The sequence below is a fragment of the Mercenaria mercenaria genome, chromosome 18 (genome assembly GCF_021730395.1).
Source record: "Mercenaria mercenaria strain notata chromosome 18, MADL_Memer_1, whole genome shotgun sequence".
Lineage (NCBI taxonomy): Eukaryota > Metazoa > Mollusca > Bivalvia > Venerida > Veneridae > Mercenaria > Mercenaria mercenaria.
Window position 1 is genome coordinate 28767945 of NC_069378.1, and position 22884 is coordinate 28790828.

The 22884-nt window shown below is 32.6% G+C and overlaps 1 protein-coding gene across 1 annotated transcript in view; it reads left to right on the forward strand.

Annotated features, from left to right (window-relative positions):
* Positions 1–22884, forward strand: part of LOC123538982 (innexin unc-9-like) — a 403290-nt gene that overhangs the window by 39452 nt on the left and 340954 nt on the right. The window lies entirely within an intron of this gene.

Genomic DNA, 22884 nt, shown 5'->3' on the forward strand with positions numbered 1-22884 from the left:
GTTACCTATGAAAATCAAACAATTGCTCGGGTATAATCCATGTATCCCTGAAAATGCAATAGTGTTTAGTAGATCTTCTCTATTGATATCGCTCTAGGGGTGTTACTATGTTTGTGTTGTCTATCTCTAATCCAGTTAAACCACATCTAACCACCTGGGATCTAAGTTATCTCAAGTGTATAATTTTTCAGGCATAGATAAATAAGATAAAGCATATCTGTAGTTGTTTTACACTTACAACGTCAAGTAAATCAGGTACGAACGTTTAATTAAAAAGAAATGTTTCCTCAATGAATCTAAAATATTCTATACATTTCTCTGCTGTCTGAGAAAATGAGTTCAGGCTGACTAAATAAGATTTATTTTACAAAATCCTGCTGATATTTATCAACACTATGCGTAATGCATGTGCATGTTTTAGGCGAAACTAGACCCATGCCGACATGTTATTACCAATTTATTTGACAAAACTGCATCAGTGGCGACACAATGTCTTACAATATAAAGAGATAACATATTTGCCATATTTAACTCTTACCATGCTAAATTTCTATAATGAACTTGCCCATCTTTCAATTTTGACTGTATCATTAACTGTTAAAAGGGGTGCTTACCAAAACGATACTGACTGAAAGGCGAAAAGTGCAGACCATGATCAGCCTGCAAGGATGTGCAGGCTGATCTTGATCTGCACTGGTCGCAAAGTCAGAATTACTTGCCGCCAGAAGGATAAGGGTTAAAAATGTCTTGTTAAAATGAAAGTGGAAAGAATGATGCTCCGATGAAGAAAAATATACATGTAGGTAAAAACGAATATAATGAATTCCAAAGCAGACAAGATAAAGAAATGGCTTCGTTAGAATACGGTGAGAATAACTGTGTTTTGAAATTGTTCTTGTAAACCTGCTCGGCTCTGCAGACACTGTCTTTTTTAACAAAGCTGTGTTGCCAAAGTCAGCGGCATAACATAAGAACGTTTATCACATGTTTGACGTCGCGGGAGTGTAATAAAGCCATTACATAAAAATGATAATACACTAGTGTAATAAAGCTTTGACGTCGACGTCGTTTATAGTGTAGGAGACGTTGGTCAAATTGACTTGTTTATATAGCAAAAGAAAGTAGATTTTTTGATGTTTCGACAGGAAAAGCTAACATGTGATAAAAAGAATATTACATTTGAGACTTTCCACACTGAATGTATTAAACTCGTTGAATAAAATTGATAACAGTGCCTCGCATTTTATTATTTTATTCAACTCGTTCAATAAATTCAATATGAAAAGACACTCATGTAATATCCTCTATGAAAGATATAATGCAATCAAATAAATAAAATGTAAGCAACATGTGAGAGTGCATGGGCAGTTGTTTTTATTGTTTCAAACGCAATAAATATAATATAACAAGGATAAAAAGAAATTTCCTTAGTCAAGAGTATAAGCAAATTTCGCAAGAAGTTTGCACAATGAAATTTATATCCAAGAAACAACGGCAGTCCGAAAGAAGCTCATATATTATGTCTGAAATATAATCATTTTATTTTCAATAAATAAAGTTATCTTGTTTGAAGTAGAGAAAGACCTCTTGCCTGGGTCCATGAGTCATCAATAACCAATTCGCCATAAAAGGCACACATCCAGACCCTTTTCCTCTGTTTACATACATCGCTGGTCTTAAAGTGTTATATTTAACTACAGTAATGAAATTCATATTATAATCATTATATACATGTATTTAAAAGATAATATACTACAAGGCACAATTTAAAGATTCTTCAGAAAATAACCTTATTCTTTGTAACACGTTCAAAACAATAAAAATAGTGTATTTAACACATGTGGATATCATACAAAAATAACAGAAATACTGACAAAATGCGCAAACATGTGTCCAGGACTACGAACAGAACGGTTAAGTTAAATCATTTGCAATGTGCTTTGAATTTTCAAAGTTTTAATTCTAATTATTATTATTATTTTGCGAAACGCGTATGATTCTTGCAAGATTCCGTCTAAATAAAGTTTATTAAACCGGAAAACATCTGTATTTAATTTGAATGTGTGCCTATTAAGTTATACATGATTTATAATATCATTCCCGACGGATAAAATGTATAGTAATCTCTGTTTTTATGTCTTTTTTTGAGAATAAAACGTATAAAATTACTTTCTTAAGCTAAATCTACTTTAACCTTAATATCATCTAAATGAATGATGATTTAAATATCTATGAATGAGATATAAACTTTATGCAGGGATAAAAGTTGTTTATGTTATAAAATTTATTGAAGAAATGCATTACTAATATCTTATTATATATTACAAAACATGTAAAGCGAATCAAAATTTATTTTTACAATGATTATGCTAGAACATCATAAAATGTGCACTCAACTGCAGTGAAAATGCTTGGCGTCAATACCTCTTTTTACCTACAGTCGCATAGAGAACATTAATATAGATACTTGTTTTCACTGATGAAATAAAATATTTTCCCCATATGAAATAAAAATTTTAATGAGTGTGTCCTTGGGCGAGTGGCCAAGATCGCTGTCTTCAAATCACTTACCTCAACCGCTGTGGGTTCTTAACCTCGCTTAGAGTGAGGAATTGTTTCATGTGAGGCAGCTATCCAGGTGCCCGCCGGTGCCTAGAATAATACATGGAGGGGCACATTGGGTCTTCCTCCACCGGGAGAAGCTGGAAAGTCACCTCTTGGCCTATAAATGTGTGCCTATGACAATAAAACCCAGCAAGATCAAGAACAGTTTTAATTACCTTATTGCCTAAATATCTAAATGCATGAAAATGTGTTATATTGAAATAAAAAGTATGAAATAACTGCAATAATGAGAAAAGTGTAAATCGTAACCGGTGACGTTGTGAATTATTTATAAATATAAAGCCAGCATTTCTTAAGAGTGTGTAAGGTGAAAGAAAAACAAGGCGAAATGTTACTTGTCTTTCTTACTTTATTCTGTGATTCAAAATAACTTAATCCGCTTTCAAGAATCACTCAAAATAGAGTCATTTCGTACAGCTCTAAGAGTAATTGGTGAATAATTTACAACAATTATCGATAAGTGCGTTTTCGTATCAACAATAGCGCATTGTTCTCCTTTCCTCTTTTATGATCGTAACATATTTGAAGCAATATTTAAGATGAAATTAACAGACGCGCTGAAGTTTTGTTTATACAGTTATACCTTTTCTACATATGTAGTACAGATGCAGGAAGAAAACGATTAACGTTTAGTGAAAACTATTGAAAGCCTATTTTAACCAGTTTGTTCCATATATCATCAAACGTTTGTATCTAATTGAATTCAGCAGCTAGGCAAAGCTCTATTATAATAAACGAAGAAAATATTTTAGCATAAAGACTCGTTATGATGATGCTTGAGTGATTTCTCCTTCGATTTACATAACGGACAAAATGAAAAAATATTGTCGTTTGTGTACCTTACTTAACAGATATTTGTTTCATGTAAATATGTGGATGTGTCAGTACCTAAGGCGTCTTCTACTTTAATGTTTGTTGTTGTTTTTATCCAAGTCGTATTTTTGTTCTGCGAGAGAATGCTGCAAATTGTAGGATTTTAATCATAATAATATTTTCATTCTCCCCGAAGGGCAAACATATAGTTGCCGCTTTGTCTATCCTTCCGTCCGTCACACTTTTTCCGGAGTACTAATGGCATTTGATTGAAACTTCACAGAGGTAATTGAGAGTGCAGTGTCAAAGAATCATAGCTCTACCTTACCAAGTTTTATAATTATCACCCTTTATTATACAAAAAAAAGCCTTGTCCTGAGTATTACTTGAACAGTATAAATGACATTTTATTGAAACTTCAAAAAAATGATAGAGGCCATTGACGGAAAGTGCAGTGTCAAAGAACCATAACTCTACCTCATCAAGTTTTGAATTATCTCCCTTTATTATACAAAATAAGGCTTGTCCGGAGCATTACTTGAAAAGTATTAATGGCATTTCATTTAAACTTCACAAAATGATAGAGGCAAAAATTACACTTAATGATATGTCCCTTGCTTTAATTTATTCAATTATCTTCTTTTTATTATCTCCATTTTTTGGAGGGTTTCTAATACGTTATTCCCATATTGTTGGGACATGCATCGGGGAGCATCATCTGGTTTTACGGATTCCTTGTTATTACACAATGCCGATTCAGCAAGGTAATCGTTATCACAAATTGTGGACGGTTTTCATAAAATTTCCGAACTTTTTAAGCAATACAACACAATTCTTAGAATACTTGTTGCAGAATTAAAATATAATTAGATGCAGAATTTACGAAATACAGAAATGCAAACAAAATAGTAAATAACGCTTAAAATATTTACTAAATTTAGGATAAAACGCAGAAGATAATGTAAAATAATTATTAATACTTTAAAATAAATCAAAATGATTTCCTATCCATTTATAAAAAATAAGGAAATACGCGTTATTATCAGAAATAAAAAATAACGATTTCGAATCACAGTTTTTCTGCAAAGATTCATCGACTTCTAACAGAATACTAATTGGATAAATATAATAATAACACAATTAGGGACCTATTTCTGTAACAGTTCAAAGACAATTCAGGTACATTGAATTATATGTGTAGTTGTAATTGAAAACTGTTTAAATGGCCTTATTAATCATATCTTTGATTAACAAATAATTTCGCTATTTCTGTTTCGGTTCAAATTAATATGTTTTTACATTTCAAAGCAAAGATTGCTGAGAAATAACACTAGCTAAAGCAAAACAGTTGAAAATATAACTGACCAAAACGTTTAGCAAAGCAAAAACATACATTTTAGAGGAGAAAGAAGACTGTTTACATGAGATATTTCTTTGGTTCGTATTAATAATTTTCAATAACTGAGAGTATCAGAGGATCTAGACAGGGATGAAAACATTCGATATTCTTTTTTTCCAAAACTGTCTTAAATATTCCTTACAGTTGTAAGACGTGCTTTAAGTGTTGTATCTTTAAGCAATCCGGCAGTTATATCTTTCCAATACAGTTTCTTTTCGTTGCAAGCCTACTTTGCGGCGTATGATTCTCTGGCTGTGATCGGGGTTATCTGTACCTTCAGGAAATCTACTCTGACCTTTCTAACGTTTTTTCCCTTTTTTTCTGCTTCTTGTCTGAATATAAGCGTACAGTTGAGATGATGGTAGGTTGCAACTGGAAGTTGAATAGATCAAAATAAACACAACAGTAAATACCTGTATAGTAAAGTTTGCTCTATTGATATTTCAATGCATTAGCTATGAATAAAGAAAATGATGTATTTGATAGAGAAATAATAGCAAATGAATTTGCTTGCTAATTTTATTTGATATCACTATCAACTGTAGAGCAGTTTTATTCATTTTCCTGTCTCAAATGTAACGTTTTAATTTTCTTCGAATGAGTGGAAATGTAGCACCTACCTTGATTTTATTAGGCATATAACTTTTTTTTTGTTTCTGTTGTACGTGCACATAAAGCTCTAGCACGTGGGAGTATATACTTACACAATTTTGAAATATTGCTAGTGTGGTTATTTTAACTTTCAAAATCCACAGGTGCTGCGGCAGGCAAACAGTAACATGGATAGTGTATTAGCTTAATGCTTACATACAGTGTGTCCATGAATTATTGATATGGAAAACAAGTAATAATTTACGAGATGCATTACATAGAATGGTTAATGTACTGGTCATATCATAGTATTTTAACAGTATCAATGCCTGTACACGTTTTATATTCATCTGACGCATAACCTGTTATCCGCCATTGGCAACATGTTCAGCTACACCAAAACAATTAATTCATTGTTGAAATTCCCAATTTTTGATGTCAGTATATGATCAGACTGAGAACTGTATCCATCTTCTTTCCGAGCAAACTAATTGGCCAGAATTCCAACAAGAAGCAGCCGACGAGTTTATTGAACATAAGATGTGAGAAGATCTCTGCATTCGGGTTGAAACTAATATTTTATTAAATAGATAAAAAATGTTTGATATATGAATCAGTATGTGAGTAACAGGTTATATGTATTTTTTTCATCTAAACTGAGTATTACGTATGGTATTGAACCTGACCGTTTACAAACGCTTAAACTAACTTCAATAATTCTTTAAACTTGGAAAAAAAATACATCTAATTCCTTTCTATATCATCTTCAAAGCAAACATAATTATTAGAATATTTAAATGCTAGAAGATTTATGCTGCAACAAATATATATCATGCTCGTCATTAACTACTTATTGGTCTCCACACATTTACGAATATATGTTATCAATTTATCCAGACATCCATAATATTCTATATGAAGCGAGCCACACACGTTAGAAATGAGTCAACCTCAACACAAAATTTCGCAAAATATCAAGCTATTTTGAGCACTCTTATAAATGCATCTAGCTGTTGAGGACTAAAATAGGCATTCCCGAATCGTACTAAGCTACATTTAACCTTCAAGCTATTCGGAGCTAATTTAAGTGTAAGTAGATTAATATTCAGATGGTAAATGGTCTGATGGATTGCTTTCTCATTGAAAATATCAACTGCTCTAGTGATTAAAATAAAACATTATACAATATTTTACTTTAAATGAAGTATTTTCAGCACAGTTTAGTTTTGATAAAAAACATTCAGTTAGGCTTGCAGTTTAATTCCGTACATGATCTGGGAGGTCATTTTCAAAAATTCGCATTCCAACATAGCAGTATAATGTTACTTTTTCTGACAGAATTGCTGATATCCTATATGCTGTAACAATACACACCAGACATGTGCTTTTATGAACAATTTTAATGTCATGCGCGATAACTCTTACACGAAATATGCATTTTACCCGAATACAGTAAGAATGCAGCATCAATCGAAAACTACAAACACTAAATTGATATACATATAGAAAAATATATCAATAGAAATAAGTATTTGAGACTTCAGAGTGACCACTTAAAAATTTTGTGAAGTCTACATTATTTAAGTTGCATATTTTCCTATGAAAAGCAGGTGTAAAAATAAGGTAGATTGTGAAAGCATGTAATATTAAATGGAAAAAATCATAATTTTCGCTGGCCTCTAAAGCTATAAACATATGTTATATACAAATAAATTTTTGTTAGTACCAAAATTTCCTCAGAGCTCTAATTCCGTTTGCAAATAAGTTACACTGCTTCTTCGCTTAAGATCGCCGACTTCGAATCAATTGTCTCACACAGCTGTGGGTTCAAAATCTCGCTGGGCTGTAGAGTCCTTTCTTGTGACGGAAAGTTAAGGTGGGTATCCAGGTGCTAATCCGTGTCTGAATTAACCAGGGTCTTCTACCGCCACCAAAAGCTCGGATGTCGCCAAGTAACTTAATATTATGACGATGTGACATTAAACCAAACAATACAAAATTCTTTGCCAATTATTTAGTGCATGTACCAAAATATTTATCGTATACACATGGGTTTAAATGATTTAAATGTTTCTCAGAATATCAGATAATACTAACTGTTTTGAGTAACAGAAAAGCGATTATTGTACTCTGTCTTAACATATGGTTATCAATGTGCAAGTAATGGACACAATAATAAATAACAGGCAGCAAATACACATGTAGATTTTGATTGTATGTATAATAATGAACCTACAGTTATGACTAACTCAGTAGTAAAATGCCCAATTATAAAATGTGCAACTATTGATTACAAATGTCATTACCAGTGAAACGTGTGCTTTGAAATTTCATTCAATCTAATTGCAATTGTCTGGCATAAAACATGTAAAAGTTTTTGCATAAATCACTAATTTTTCAACCCAATTACTGCAAATTACCTTCATCTACTATTATATATAAATCCTCGAAGAAAATTAAGTTTCATACAACTTTTCACAGATATAAATATAAATAGGTCTTACAATAATTGCAATTTATAGGTATCATTTTTATACCGGGCATGTTTGAAGAACCAAAATGTTAAATAATAATTTTAAAATGTGCAACTCATTTAATTTTATCGATTTCAACTTTCCTGCTGAGTGCTATTCAATTTCAACCAATTTTGTGGTAATTTTCTGGCAGAAAACGTGTAAAAGTGTTCACATAAATCATTATTTATTCCAAGCAATTATTGTACAGTTCGTTTTCATCTACCATAAATACAGCAAACATAGAAGTTTCATGGAATTTTTCACAGAGTGTGTGTAAATATGTCTTACATGAACTGCAACTTATACATAGTTATGTAATTGTTAATTAACTAATCGTTACGAATAATATTACTTTTGTACCGGACATGTATACAGAACCAAAATGTATAATAAATATCAAGCGCAGTCTGATTCTAATAAAGTTAATAAAACCACTATCCTCTGTTGGTACCTTTTACTTGACTGCAACAAACTGTATGACAACCTGCCAATAAGGTTTGTCTTTGTTATCAAGTTCATGCGAAAATTATGAGCAATTTAGAAAATCGATCAACTCGATTATGGTTATCTGAGATATATTGCCCGCGAGACCGACACTGCTTTCAATAATTTACAAGAGATAAAATATCAAAAAGCAGATATACACCCAAGTAAGACAACCAAATGTAAATATAAAAAGCATTAAGATATTTATAGGATATGATACTATTCTAAACTTTCGTATGGAGAGATGAAATGGGAATTAAGTAGACTGTGAAAAACCACCGACGGATAAAAGCTTCCCTATTCTTGGTGGGAACAGAGTTCAAAAGCTTGAGGGCAGTGCAGGGAAAGCTCTGATTAGATCTCGCGGTTCTGGTCATTGGCAAGACTTATGACAGAGTGTTTTGGGATCTAGGTTTGAAACTGGTCCGTTCGTTCTATCATGTCTCAAATGATAATGTAAAGTCTTGTTATACGTGTTTGTAAGAATTTTGTACCATACATGTTAATTTCACGGATAGCTGAGAATATCTAAGGTTGCTGTTGTTCTGTATTAGTAAATTGCCATCGAATATAATATTATATAGCTTCTAAAATGGAAGCATTAACATTGTTTTGTTGTAATAATTGCGGATGATTTCATTAACCATGTTACATGTTAAACGTCGAGCATACATTATAATACCCTGATTTAGACATGAATAAGCAGGTTCAGTACATACATGTCGTCACTGTGGAAGTTTATGTTTTGAATTTTATCTGAAAACGATTTTGTATCCAACAAAAAAGACAAGAAACTTGTAACAAAAAATGTATATTAATGATAATAAGCCTTTTGAGACAGAAATGAAAGATAATTTCATTATCGGGGAAAAAGTTTAATGTTAGCTTTTATAAATGCTTACCCTGTTATAAATTTATGAACACATTCTTGATCTACGCAATCCTAATGCTTTAAAGAATTTCGAAAAATATTGCAGATACTCAACTATCAATAAATAAGTCTGTTTTCAGAGCCTCTCTGAAGACATCTGTAGTACAAATATGTTTTTCTTCAAGGCCAAGTAAAATTGTAAGGAAATATACGACTATTAAATGATCGTCTTCGACAGGAAAAAATGATAAATATGGCATTACAATTTTCTCGTAAAAAGGAACCCATTAAGAGTTTATGTTAATATTTGGTAGATAGGAATATTTGGTTTTTATATCGAAGTTTGACATCCCTTTCACCCAACATGAAGAATTTTGTAATAATTATCCTGCCAAAAACTGCGATTCTTAGGACTATCGGGGTCTGATCTGGTTTAATATTCCTCTGGTGATCTGTTTCGGCGGACCCTCTATGATGTTTCTTGATGCCATGTATTTCGTAAAGGCATTGAGTACATGCGGTACAACTGTAACTATATATGGCTCCTGGTAGTTGTTTACATTTTGTTTTCTTTGTAAAAGCAATCGTACAATAACAAGAGATGATAGGCATTGTTTCAGTCAATCTAGAATTAAATGTTAAGTCGAAACAAAATGATTTTCTCTATCTGCTGGGGTACTTAAATAACAGTGTCTGAGACGTATCAAAGTATCAATTGTTGCTGAGTTTTATGCATTTTACAATTTAGAATAGGAAATTTAGATAAACATTTTGATTAGGGTTTTTTTTCTAAATTATCTCACAGTCGACCTTCTGACAATTCAGGTCCCATTATGCCTACATGGAGCAATATAAGAAAACATAACAATAATTCATTTTATTCATTGTCATCTCAAATGAGTCTTATTGAATATTTTTGTTGTTTACTTTTTATCTTCAAAGTATAATTTATTGTTATAATTACCTTGTATGCTCAGACATGAAGTGTAAGCTAGACATTAGAGCTAGCATACATGGGGCCGATAGTTCAATCCAGGTTCCAGTTCATGTCTGCCATCATACGAAAAGCAAAAACAAACGAATTTAACTGTAATTTTATTACAAAGAAAAATATATATTAATCCCCAAATTTTTATGATATCTGAATAGGTACAATAATATACGTTATCGACTTTCAAAGTATAATTACCTTAATATTCTAGTTTTAAGATAAAATTGATTGGCAAAAATAGTATGGAGTACAATTTAAATATTCAAAGACATGTAATTTAAAACAGATTTTATTAATGATACAGTCTAACTTAAGACTTTATATGATTATTATAATTCTGACAAGTGCATATAGCAAGCTAAACATCATTTTTATCTTTTATCAGATATTTTGCATGTTTCGACTTATCACTTCTAAAATAAACAGCATTTTATTCGTAATAAAAATTTAATCAGACAATATTAACCGATTTCAAACGGAATGAGAAACAGTCTGAGGGCGTGGACGGTAGCATGCATTTCCACTACCGTCCATGAACAGGCTCAATCAAACCGAGCCTGCAACATTTTCGTTTTTGTTGTGTTGAGCGACCTGTGGAGTTTACATTTTTTCTATTTTACATAAAATATAATCTAAGTATCAGTATACTCTCAAACGTTATATATTTTTGAGCGCCATATTTATAACCCAAGCAAAATATTTTATTCACAAGAGTGAAAATTAACAAATTTATATGCCAACTAATAATTCAGTTACCCAGACCCAAATTCCCTGAAAATAATCTATATAGCAGTGCATTGATGGATGTTTACATAAAAGGTTGCATCTATAATTCGGAGAAAAAGAAACCTGTATTGACCACGAAGATGTATCAAAGAAGTCTAGCGCAGCCTCGGCACGGTAATTGAAGACAATAATTTTGAGATGTTTGAACCTAATAATTATGGATAGAACCTCGCTCTTATTCACAACCATTTGTCTGTATTACAGGACTACCATAAATAAATGTCCTCTTTGATCTCTATTGCATGAAATGGTAACCAAAGACACGACATGTGGACTACAGAAATGTCAACTTCATTATATGAACTAAAATCGTAGCTAACCACGTACGTAAGTACGGACAGATTTTGCACAGAGAACTAGAGCTGCTTTTGAGAAAAGCGCATGTCTCCCACAACTGCCTAATCATCTAAACACTAAGTCAGTGTTTTTATACTGTTTAGTCACAACAAATATACCTTTGAAGAGTAAAATGGCTGATTTTCAGTAATTCAAGGGCCATAATTCTGAAGTGCCTAAGCCAATTTTGCTAGTTATCGAAACTGGGAGAGGAATTATGGTCATACACATTTTGTTTAAGTTTGGTGAAGATCGGATGAGAAATATTCGAGTTATAGTGCAGACAAGTGTAAAAGGCTGATTTTTGGTAATTCAAGGGCCATACTTCCTAAGTGCCTGAGTCGATTTGGCTAGTTATCGAACTTGACCAAGACATATTTTGTTCAAGTTTAGTGAAGATAGCATGTGAAATGTTTGACTTAGAGTGCGGACAAGATGAATGGTTTTTGGTGCATGTTTGAGAATGAAGACTTCAGCATTTTTATGAGTCTAGGTGATTCATTAATTATTTCAAGGGCCATAATTCCGAAGACCCTGGGCAGATTTGGCTAGTTATCGAACTTGGCCAAGGTCTTATTGGCAAACATATTTTGTTCAAGTTTGGTGAAGATCGGATAAGAAATGTTTGACTTAGAGTGCGGACAAGATGAATGGTTTTTGGTGCATGTTTGAGAATGAAGACTTCCGCATTTTTATGCGTCTAGGTGATTCATTAGTTATTGTCAAGGGCCATAATTCCGAAGTGTCTTGGCCGATTTGGCTAGTTATCGAACTTGGCCAAGGTCTTATTGGCAAACACATTTGTTCAAGTTTGGTGAAGATCGGATAAGAAATGTTTGACTTAGAGTGCGGACAAGATGAATGGTTTTTGGTGCATGTTTGAGAATGAAGACTTCAGCATTTTTATGAATCTAGGTGATTCATTAATTATTGTCAAGGGCCATAATTCCGAATTGTCTCGGCCGATTTGGCTAGTTATCGGTCTTGGCTGAGGTCTTATGGTCAAACACATTTTGTTCAAGTTTGGTGAAGATTGGGTGAGAAACATTCGACTTAGAGTGCGGAGAAGCTTTGTGACAGACAGACAGACAGACAGACAGGCAGACACACACACAGACTGGAGTGGTGGGAGACATAATTACTAGTTAAGAACCAGGACGGACAAAAGACAAATATCAAGGTATCTATATACCTAGATACACCCAGGGATGCTTCCCACTGTAACGGGCTTAACACCACACTTGCGAAAAAGTACAGCTTGAAAGTTCGACGTTTAAATTCAGCGTTTAGGTGCACGGAATATATTAACGTAATTCATGATACAACACATCCTAACTGAAGTCTGCATTTATTTTCTTGCATACATTGCATGTCGATAGTTCAGTCCGATTACATTCCAACTTGTGCTTGCAACAAGCTGAGCATCAGATTTATCATTTTATCAGATAACCTGCATGATATGACATCTCCCTTAAAATATACACAATCCTTAACATCAGAAAGATAAAACAGACATTAAAGGGTGGTTATAACAAAACGCAGTATTTACAGGTTGTTTCTGTATGTTGTCAAAAAGCATATGTTTCAGAGTGTCATAACTTAATACGTTGCAAACCGTTTTTATGAGGATAGAATGTTCTTAGATTGGTATATAACCAGGCTCATTTTGGAAGCTGACAGCGAGAAACGAAATTGACGACTAAGTATTTCGGATCATGGAGAACAATAATTTTCGCTGAAGAAGAATTCCAATTAACCCGGTGCTAGGGAGCGATAATGGTGTAGCATATTCCGTTACCTTCCATGAACAGACTCAGTTAAACAAAGTCTGCTATAACGCTTCTTGGTTGCTGTCTATGCTTCCACAGGATCTTTTCACAGATTTACATTTAGATCATAATCCTAAAATATTAATTCATTTGGGCTGATTTAAAAACTAAAATTCTAAAGGTACATAATGACTTTGAAGAATGGGTTCAAAAGTGTTTGCTAGCACAAAGAATTTAGGTGACAAGCAATCATTATACCGTGGTTACTGAGGTACATATTGGAATCCCATTAACAGGACGAAATGCGAAGCTAAGAGAAAGGTTTATACGTTTATATATGCATACCGTTTTATCAAAGATAACGAATATGCCATGCCTTTTACGTAAGTGACCTTGACCTTTACCTATATGCAAACCAGGTGGGTGTGTAATTCCAAGCAAATATTAAATATAATACCGATTATCATATCTAATGTAAGTACATCAAATAAAATCTAAAAAATAAACAAAAGAAAATAGTGGTTGTTGTCAATTATTGCGTATGAAGTTTGTCTTGTCTATCAGGATCTCAATCATCATGAACTGTTTGAAACAATACATTTGTCAAATAGTGGCTGCATCAACAGAAATTATGCACTCCTTGCAGCGATTTTCTTTCATACAGTGTTGATAATAAGAGAGTGTTTGAGATAAGTGGTTCATTGCAGATATATGTAACATATCCAGCGCAATATGTAAAAAGGCTGGAATATATCAAAGATATTACATAAACTTATCATTATTGTCTCTTCTGTTGTCGTAAAATTTATCTTTTATTTACACCTTGGCATTATATGCAAGTAAAGTGAGAAGGAGAATGCTTAGTAAACAATGATTCTTTTAAGGAGTTATTCGGTAATAATCGTGACTGTTAGAACATTCCACTTTATAACATATATTAACAACGCCTTAGCATTTTCTTATGACTATTTGTACTTATAACATAGTTTGTGGTCTCTTTTAGATGTATTGTTTAATAACTCTGAAAAGCAAAACACACGTAAAGAAATATGCAAAAATACATCTTTTAATGATGCAATCGTAATCTTAGTTAATAAAGAACATAAATATGTTCAGAGACGGTTGTTTACTTGACTTTTTATGCAAATGACGCTTCTACATCATGTTAAAACTAAAGCAGAAATTGATAAAATCAAAACCAACAACTCCACTGAGCGACATTTTCACATATCGTATTGCTTTTATAGCGCTCATCAATAACGTACCGCCCGCAAACATTTGTTATTGTGCTGTTTCCAAACTGTCGGGTATTATTTATTACAAGAAATAAACAAAAACATTTTATTGGTTTACGTTCAATTTTGTCATTTGTTTTCTTTAGACTATATGATTTCGAATCAGAGTTATATATTAGTGCGAAATGAAAACATTTCATGAGGAAACTGTGCAGAAGTTGATGATTATTCAAATATAAAGATCTAGATATGATTTGCACAATGCGTTACACTTTGCCTATGCTGTCAACAAAACTGCCACTACTGCTGATTCGTTGAGATTCACCACTGGACTGAGATCAGTTTCTCATATGTTTGAGGTACCTTTGCATTGCAGCCCTCCCAATTCCAATATCCTGTAGTCATTTTAAGGCACACGCACCAAATGTAAATCTTATTGCGGCCATCGTTATCTTTACTCTAATGATACATTTCGAGGGCTTAGAGCAAAACTGGTCTATCTGTATATAGAAACAGAAGCAGATAGACCAGTTTCGCTCTAAGCCCTCGATTTGTTGTATTTACATGATTTTCAGTGAATTATTGAAGTAGAAATATAAGAGTGAAATATATCTGGTATTTTCACAGTATAAATATCAAAATATATTTTACACTGGTAAGAAACTGTAAATTAGGTAAATTTAATAAAAACATGAAATTAAAAGAAAATTGGTATATTTAACATGTAAGATCAAAATGTATTTATCTCATGAGCACCATTTTTTTACATATTCACTCGTGTCTATGCCACTCGTGAACATTTTGCATCTGGTGTTCCTTCGTGATAGATATTCTAATATTACAGTGAAACAAATATCCTCTATATAATACATGAATGAAAATATCCATGTGTTACTCATGCAATGTATTTGTCCTATATGCTGTCTGTTGTACTAAATTAAAGTTACACGAGCTCAGTTTCGTTACCATTACCAAATTCACGAGGGAATCAAAGTCTTCCATACCACAACTCTTAAAACTTAAAATAGAATTTAACTCTCGCCTTATAAAAATAGCAGGGATATCGTTTGATTTGACTTAGTAACTACATGATTAATAAGCCTAAAAGCTTTAGAAATGATTTATAAAATGTAAAAATAATATTGCTACTTCGCAAAATACATTTTGATTGAAAAGTGCTCATTTATACTTTTTCCTCTGATGATTTCATTTACATGTACTAGAGCCAACATAGGGTTCAATCGCGCAGTGGTTAGCACGTTTGACTACAACGCCACTAAGTGATATGGGTTTGATTACCGGTTGCGACATATATTGTGACTAGTGTTCAAATCTGTGTGATTATTATTTAAATTGGTACTGCTTCCAGCAGTATCGACCTAGACTGGATGTTGGGGCTGTAAATGTTACAACTTCTGTTGGCTTTACTGAAAATAAGATGTTTTATCCAAGAAACTCGACTGTCAATGCTACACATTCAAGAAACCTTTACCTTTAACAATTATAACAAATCCGAATACCAAAATTTTTATATAACACCAGTTTCAACTAATGACTGTAGAACAGGCTTATGTAGTATGTATGAACAATTGAACATTTAAATACACTGAATTAAGTAGGCAATGAAACGGCCTGTCACGAATCAGCTTTTGAATCAGCAAGCTAAATTACAAAAAGTAAAACATAATTATATTATATAGGATTCAAATCTGCGCATGCAATAAACATTAGCATTTTATCTTATACAACATTGACTACACATGTAACAATTAGTCAGACTTAATTCGGCGCGTTTCCATAAATTGTAAATACCTAAAGTGTTATTATTGTTTAGTTATATGTTCCAATGCCCGTGCTAAAAAGTTAATGCCTTTCTGATCCAACAAAAACAAGTACATTGCATAAATCATTCCATATGGTTCAATCTGGATCATGTAGTTGGCACGTCTAAAATTTTGAATGCCTTTCAATGCTATATTTAATATACAGGTATACACGCCGATACCACCTGCTGGGTTATTTACTCTTTAGATAGAATAAAATAGTTTTTAAAGTTTCATTTTAGCCATATTTATCAAAGGTCAAATCAAAATTCCAGTCTGACAAAGTTTCTTGTAGAGCCAGATAAAGCCTAACATTTACAACGTACAAAAATAATGAAAAAAAAAATCTTCGAAAACGACTCAAAACTAAGTCAGCTCCCATATGCACTTATTGACCTTGGGTTTCGTAAATAATGCATTTTATACCTGTATGTTTTACTACATATATGACAGAGGCATGTGTGGATTTTGTGTATTTTAAACATTTTAGAGGCATGATTACTCATATATCATAATTCTTTTTACCCTATATAATACATTTCTCTAATTGTCATTGTATAAATGCAAATAAATGACATTTATCAAAATAATCATTACACCGTCTGAAAGTTAATACAACTTCATAAGTTTACCGCTGTTACACAATGTAGTTCATCAGGATAATAGAAACTTTAAGTAATGCACGTCTTTAGAAAGACCATGAGGAAACGTTAAGGTGCAACCAGCGTGTAGAATATATCACAAACCAATTATCGCTTTGTCAGGAAAGAGCAAATTCAAATAAAAGGTAACATTTTATCTTCAAATTAGAGACAACACTGTAGCAGTAAGTGATGTGAAAGGTGTAATCATTCGAAACAACATTAATGCGCTTCGTAGACATATATTTCTAGATTCAGTAATTAGCACGGCTTCAGATGTGTCTGTTCTCATTTGTAAAGGCGAATTCTGTCCTACTAACCGGCATTTGTAATGAACAGGAATATTTCTTTTCTTGTGACTTTACTTCTCTCTTCTTATATTTCGCAGGCAATGAACAATTCAATGCAAAACAAAAACAAATTATTCCATATAAATATTTTGTACTTCCAAAAAATAACTTGTAATATTTGGTACAATCAGTTTTACCTGATCATAAACTATAGTAAACATAGTGGTGTGCTGTGCTGTATGGGCGTCTGTGTTCTTTAAATATGACTTTTCCTGTTGAAAATCTGTCCTTGTTTCCTCGAAAAATAAAGACTTCCAAACTAAATAGCAAAATAAAACGATTTTATTAATTATATTGTTTGCATATCAATTATTCGCAGGTGTTTACTAAGTGACTCATACAATATTAAGAAGAAATTCTCAAGAATCCCTGTAACGGTGTCGATGAAAAGTACGGTTATATTTTAAAACATAATCCTTTTGGCACATTACAGTTCAACGATATGCAGCTCTGATTGATCATTGTCGGTACTGAACTTGTCTCGGACTCCATGGATTAGCTTTTTTCCTGATATAATACAAGCAATCAAGAAACTAGTCTCAGTTAGGTTGTATCCATCCGCCAATCACAGTAAATACATCCCACTCATCTTATTGCAACTGACAAATGCATCACAAAGGAAAAAGCAGACCTAAGCTATTTTTGATTTGGCTATATACTTTACCTCTTATTAATGAAAAAGTATTTGATACAGAAGCTGCCTTTTGCTTTTCTCTTGTTAAACATTTCTTTAATATGGCATAACTGCAAGACGAGACGTCGAGTAAAAATGACTGGTATATAAGGCTGCATAAAGATAAGTAGAATGAACGTTTGTACAGTTATTTTTATAAGCGTAAGGAGCGCTGAAGCTGTAAAAATAAATTCCAAAAGAGTTTATTTTATAGTGAAATAACACCAAACAAATTTGTACAGACGTTTTAAAGCTTCATTTTATATCATTAACAACTGCCGTGCAGACTGATACACTTTTACATCTCAGGTATAAAGCTTTTATCTTCAAATGGATGGAAATTTAGCACTTACCTTGAATTAATGTAGCATATAACTTTATTTCAACTGTTTATGCTTATGGTGGCATTTTCCTAAAATAAAACAGAATTGCAGCAGCCCAACAGTATCAAGATCGAATATGTCCGTAATAATAGCACGTACATATTTTACAAACACGTTTTTAATTACTATAACAAAGTATTAGACAGAAAGTCGGAAGGTGAAAACCGATATCATTGATTATGTTTTACTTGAAAATAGAACACTTTTAATGGAATAATTCATGAAACTATGATAATACAGAGCTGGACTACTTCGGAAATTTCATTGACAGACGAAAGAGCTTGTTGTTGATCAATTTTTCAGATTATGCCATAGGGGTGTTACTATGTTTGTGTTGTCTGTCTCTAATCATGGTAAATCACATCTAACCACCTGGGATCTAAATTCTCTCAAGTGTATAATTTTTTGTCATAGATAAGCAAGATTAATCATATAGGTTGTTGCTTTACACGTAAATTGGGTACGAACATTTTATCAAAGAGAAATTCTACCTTAACGGAATAATTATATATTCTTTTATTTTTGATATTAGGAAACTTGTTTCATGTGAATTACATGCAGTATAATTCAATTTCATGATAAAACGTCTAATCAAGTGGTAATGTAAAATATTCACAACATCTACAGTATATTACAGTTGCAACTAGGTCATTTTTAAGATGTTATTTCGCTAGGATACTCATAGTCACGATGGTAACAAAATGCAATACACTCTTACAGAACACGAATAAGGAAAGTAAGGAAGAACTGAATGCAGTAGCAATGACCAGGCAAAGTTTGTAATGTAGGTCAGTGTTTTGCAGGGAAACATTCAATGTTTTCCTGAACGCTCTTGTCTAAGTGTTGTACATATTATATTGTTTCTTGCCAATGTAATTCTTAATTATCAAAGAAGAATAGTGCTTCTAATGCAAAAAAAATAAAATAAAAAGGTAGTTAAAGTCGGTAAGTGGGAGGTGTCAAAATAAATCAGACACTCAGATTTGCATATCTCAGAAGTCTAAACGCTGTATCATATCTAATGATGGATGCTACTGCTGCCTACACATATAAAGACAATAAGAACAAATGGATAGTTTGCAGGATACGTATGTGAAGGAAATCTGTACTAAAGAAGCCCTGCAGACACGGAATAATAAATGAGGTAAACGACGAGGAAATAAGTTTGATCATTAGCACAATCCAACGATTGTCGTGGCTGGGTAATTTACCGAAACTTGGAAGCAACTGTACAAATATTTGATTGTAAGCAATAATTGATATAAACTTCTACAACTGATTTTTTGTCCGCCGTATAAAGTTTTCGGTAACTTTGTATCATATATAACCTGTCCTCGAGACACCGTCAGTGTTAAATGTATTCGACTGAAAATCACTCTCGAGCATACAATATATTCAGCTGATATTAACCGAACATCTATCAAATCAATACACTAAATGAATATAATTCCAGAATAAATATTCTATTCAGCTGTCAACACTTTACATTTTAGTCCATGATGCATATTGTTTTCAGCTGTATGTACAATATTCAATCTAGATGCAAACTGTATTCTTTACAAGTTCGAATTTACGCTCAGTTATTTTATCGCGTTTTCTGAGAATATCGAATTCTCTTAATCTGTCTGGAAAAAGCTAAGTTATCTTATTGTTTTAATCTTGATGTTCCTGAAAATAAATAACATGTAAATATGGGTATACACCTATTGAATAATCTTGTCTGTACATCTTTTCTAGCTACAAATCCAAAATGTGTCGATATGTTAAACGTATCTTTTACGCTTTTCAGTCAACTTTTTAATTCGACAAGTTGTTTGTTGTCTCATAAATTGTTCAGAAGTTAGTGGCTTTCAATTTACTGAAACGTTTTTTCTTACACTGTTATTTGTGACTAAACTTAAGACCGCAATTTACTCGTTAGCGTTCTAAACGAAACTGTATGAACACCAGATTTTTGGATACAAACAAATTTGTCAATCTGACATATTTCATCTTAACCCATTTGTTTTATAATTCATTTAATTTTATCAATATATATTTTTGCTTTGAGGAAAACTGCTATAATATACTTACGTTATTTTGTACACATCTTATTATTCCATTAATCTACTTTACTTTTTGATGACTTTAATGACTATTTTCTTGATATTTTATAAAAATAATTTTATTATTTTCAGTTTTATCAACTAAAGGATTTATTACTTTGAGTTATAACTTTTGAGAAGAAAAACAACATGAAATGTCTGAATAAATTATGATTAATGTATTACTTTTAACAGTGTAAATATTATATCATAGTAGAATAAAAGTCTTAAACGGTCATCGCAATCAACTCTTTTTATCTGTGATATTGATCGAATTTTCCAGTCCAGTCCCTATTTGAACTTAAAATATTCCGGTTTCTTACATTTGAAAATAAGGCAACAGTAACAAACTTATAGAAAACCACCACCTGTTGAGTCTGTCGTTTTTTTTTCAACTGATTTTAATTATGTATCAAATTATGAACAGCATCACACTTGCATTTCAACACTTCAGTCATTTGCTATAAATAAAGCATAGCTATTTTGGAATTACGAACGGATAAGAACAAATGGAATGATTGTCTTTCGCTCCGTTTGCTATACAGATAGTCTTCAATAAATCTTTTTTACATTTTAATGAGACTACAAAAAACGCATTCCAGCTGTAAACATTTTGAACTGTTTTGCTGGATTTTTTAATTTATAGTACGCCTTTTCATATATCTATTTGCCGAGAATAAACTAATCTTTCAGTGTATATATTCAGACTTGTAAATATAATTTTGGATTGAACTATTGACAAAATGATGCTATTGTCAAAATTCCAGATGGATATAAGAATTTTCTGTGTTCAGTAAAAATGTAATATTTATTTATTTATTTTGTTGGGTTTATTGTCGCACCGACACAATTTTAGGTCATATGGCGACTTTCCAGCTTTAATGGTGGAGGAAGGCCCCCAGGTGCCCCTCCGTGCATATTTCATCACGAGCGGGCACCTGGGTAGAACCACCGACCTTCCGTAAGCCAGCTGGATGGCTTCCTCACGTGAAGAATTCTACGCCCCAAATGAGGTTTCGAACCCACATCGATGAGGGGCAAATGGTTTGAAGTCAACGACTCTAACCACTCGGCCACGGAGGCCCCAAAAATGTAATATACCATATATATATATATATATATATATATGGCCCTTTTTAAATGTTCAGTCATGCTACTTTCAAATAGTGTTGGATGGGGAGCATATAGTCGCAACCATGTCCGTCCGTCCGTCACACTTCTTGTCCGGGGCATAACTCAAAATGCTTGTCCGGAGCCTAAGTCCAAAACTATTAATAGGATTGACTTGATACTTGATATATTGTTAGAGGTCAGTGAGAGGATGTGCAGTGTCAAAGAATCATAACTCTAGTTGATATCCTTTTTAAATTATCTCCCCTTATGTGAAAAAAGTTTGTCCGGAGCATAATATGAAAACTATAAGAAGGAAATGACTTGATACGACACACAAATATAGAGGTCATTGAAAGAAAGTAACCAATACCTATAGCTCTAGCTGACCCCATTTCTGAACTATCTCCGTTAATGTAAAATGCTTGTCTGGAGTCTAAGTCTAAAACTATGAAAGGGATTGGATTGATAATTTACATATAGATAGAGGATTTGCAGTGTCAAAGAACCATAACTCAAGCTGACCCCAATTTGAATTTTCTCCCCTTATGTGATAACAGCGTTTTCAGAGCATAATTTGAAAACTATATGACGGATTAACTTAATACTTTACATATTGATAGAAATCAATGAGATAGAGAGAGAGAGTGCAGTGTAAAAGAACAATAACTCTAGCTTACTCTGTTTTTGAATTATCTCTCTTTATATATGACAACGTTTCTGGTGTATTACTTGAAAAGTATATAAATGATTGACTCAATACTTTAACACATTTATAGAGGTCAGTCAGAGGAAGTGCAGTAACTCTAGCCGGCCTCGTTTTTAATTACATCCCCTTTTGTAAAAATAATCTTTGCCCAGAGCATATCTCCTTAACCATAAGAGATACTTTCTTCAAACTTTAAATTCTTACAGAACATATTGAGAGGGGGGGGGGGGGGGGGGGGGGGGGGAGCAGTACGTATGAACAATAATCTAGATTACCCTATTTTTATTTTGTATTAAGACTGCGCTCAGAATAATTTGAAAACTATAGAAAGGATTGACTTTATACTTAACACATTTATTAAGGTCTTTGAGAGAAAGTGCAGTAACCAAAAACTATAATTCTATATTACCTTGGTTTTGAACTGCCCAACTTTTTGGATATTTGCTTCGGGGAGCATCCATCGGTGTTACCGATTGCCTTGTTTTTACAAATATTTAAAACTAAACTCTTTTTCATACTATTTTTTATTACAAAAGTGATATACATATTGAAAGCAGGAGAGCTTTCCTGCAATTACCTGCACATATATATATATATATGCTGTTATATTTTATAACATTTTTATAGCGCATATCACATTAGTGTCAGTCAAATCTGATTGTTCTGATACAAACTGGTAAAGAATGTGCAACT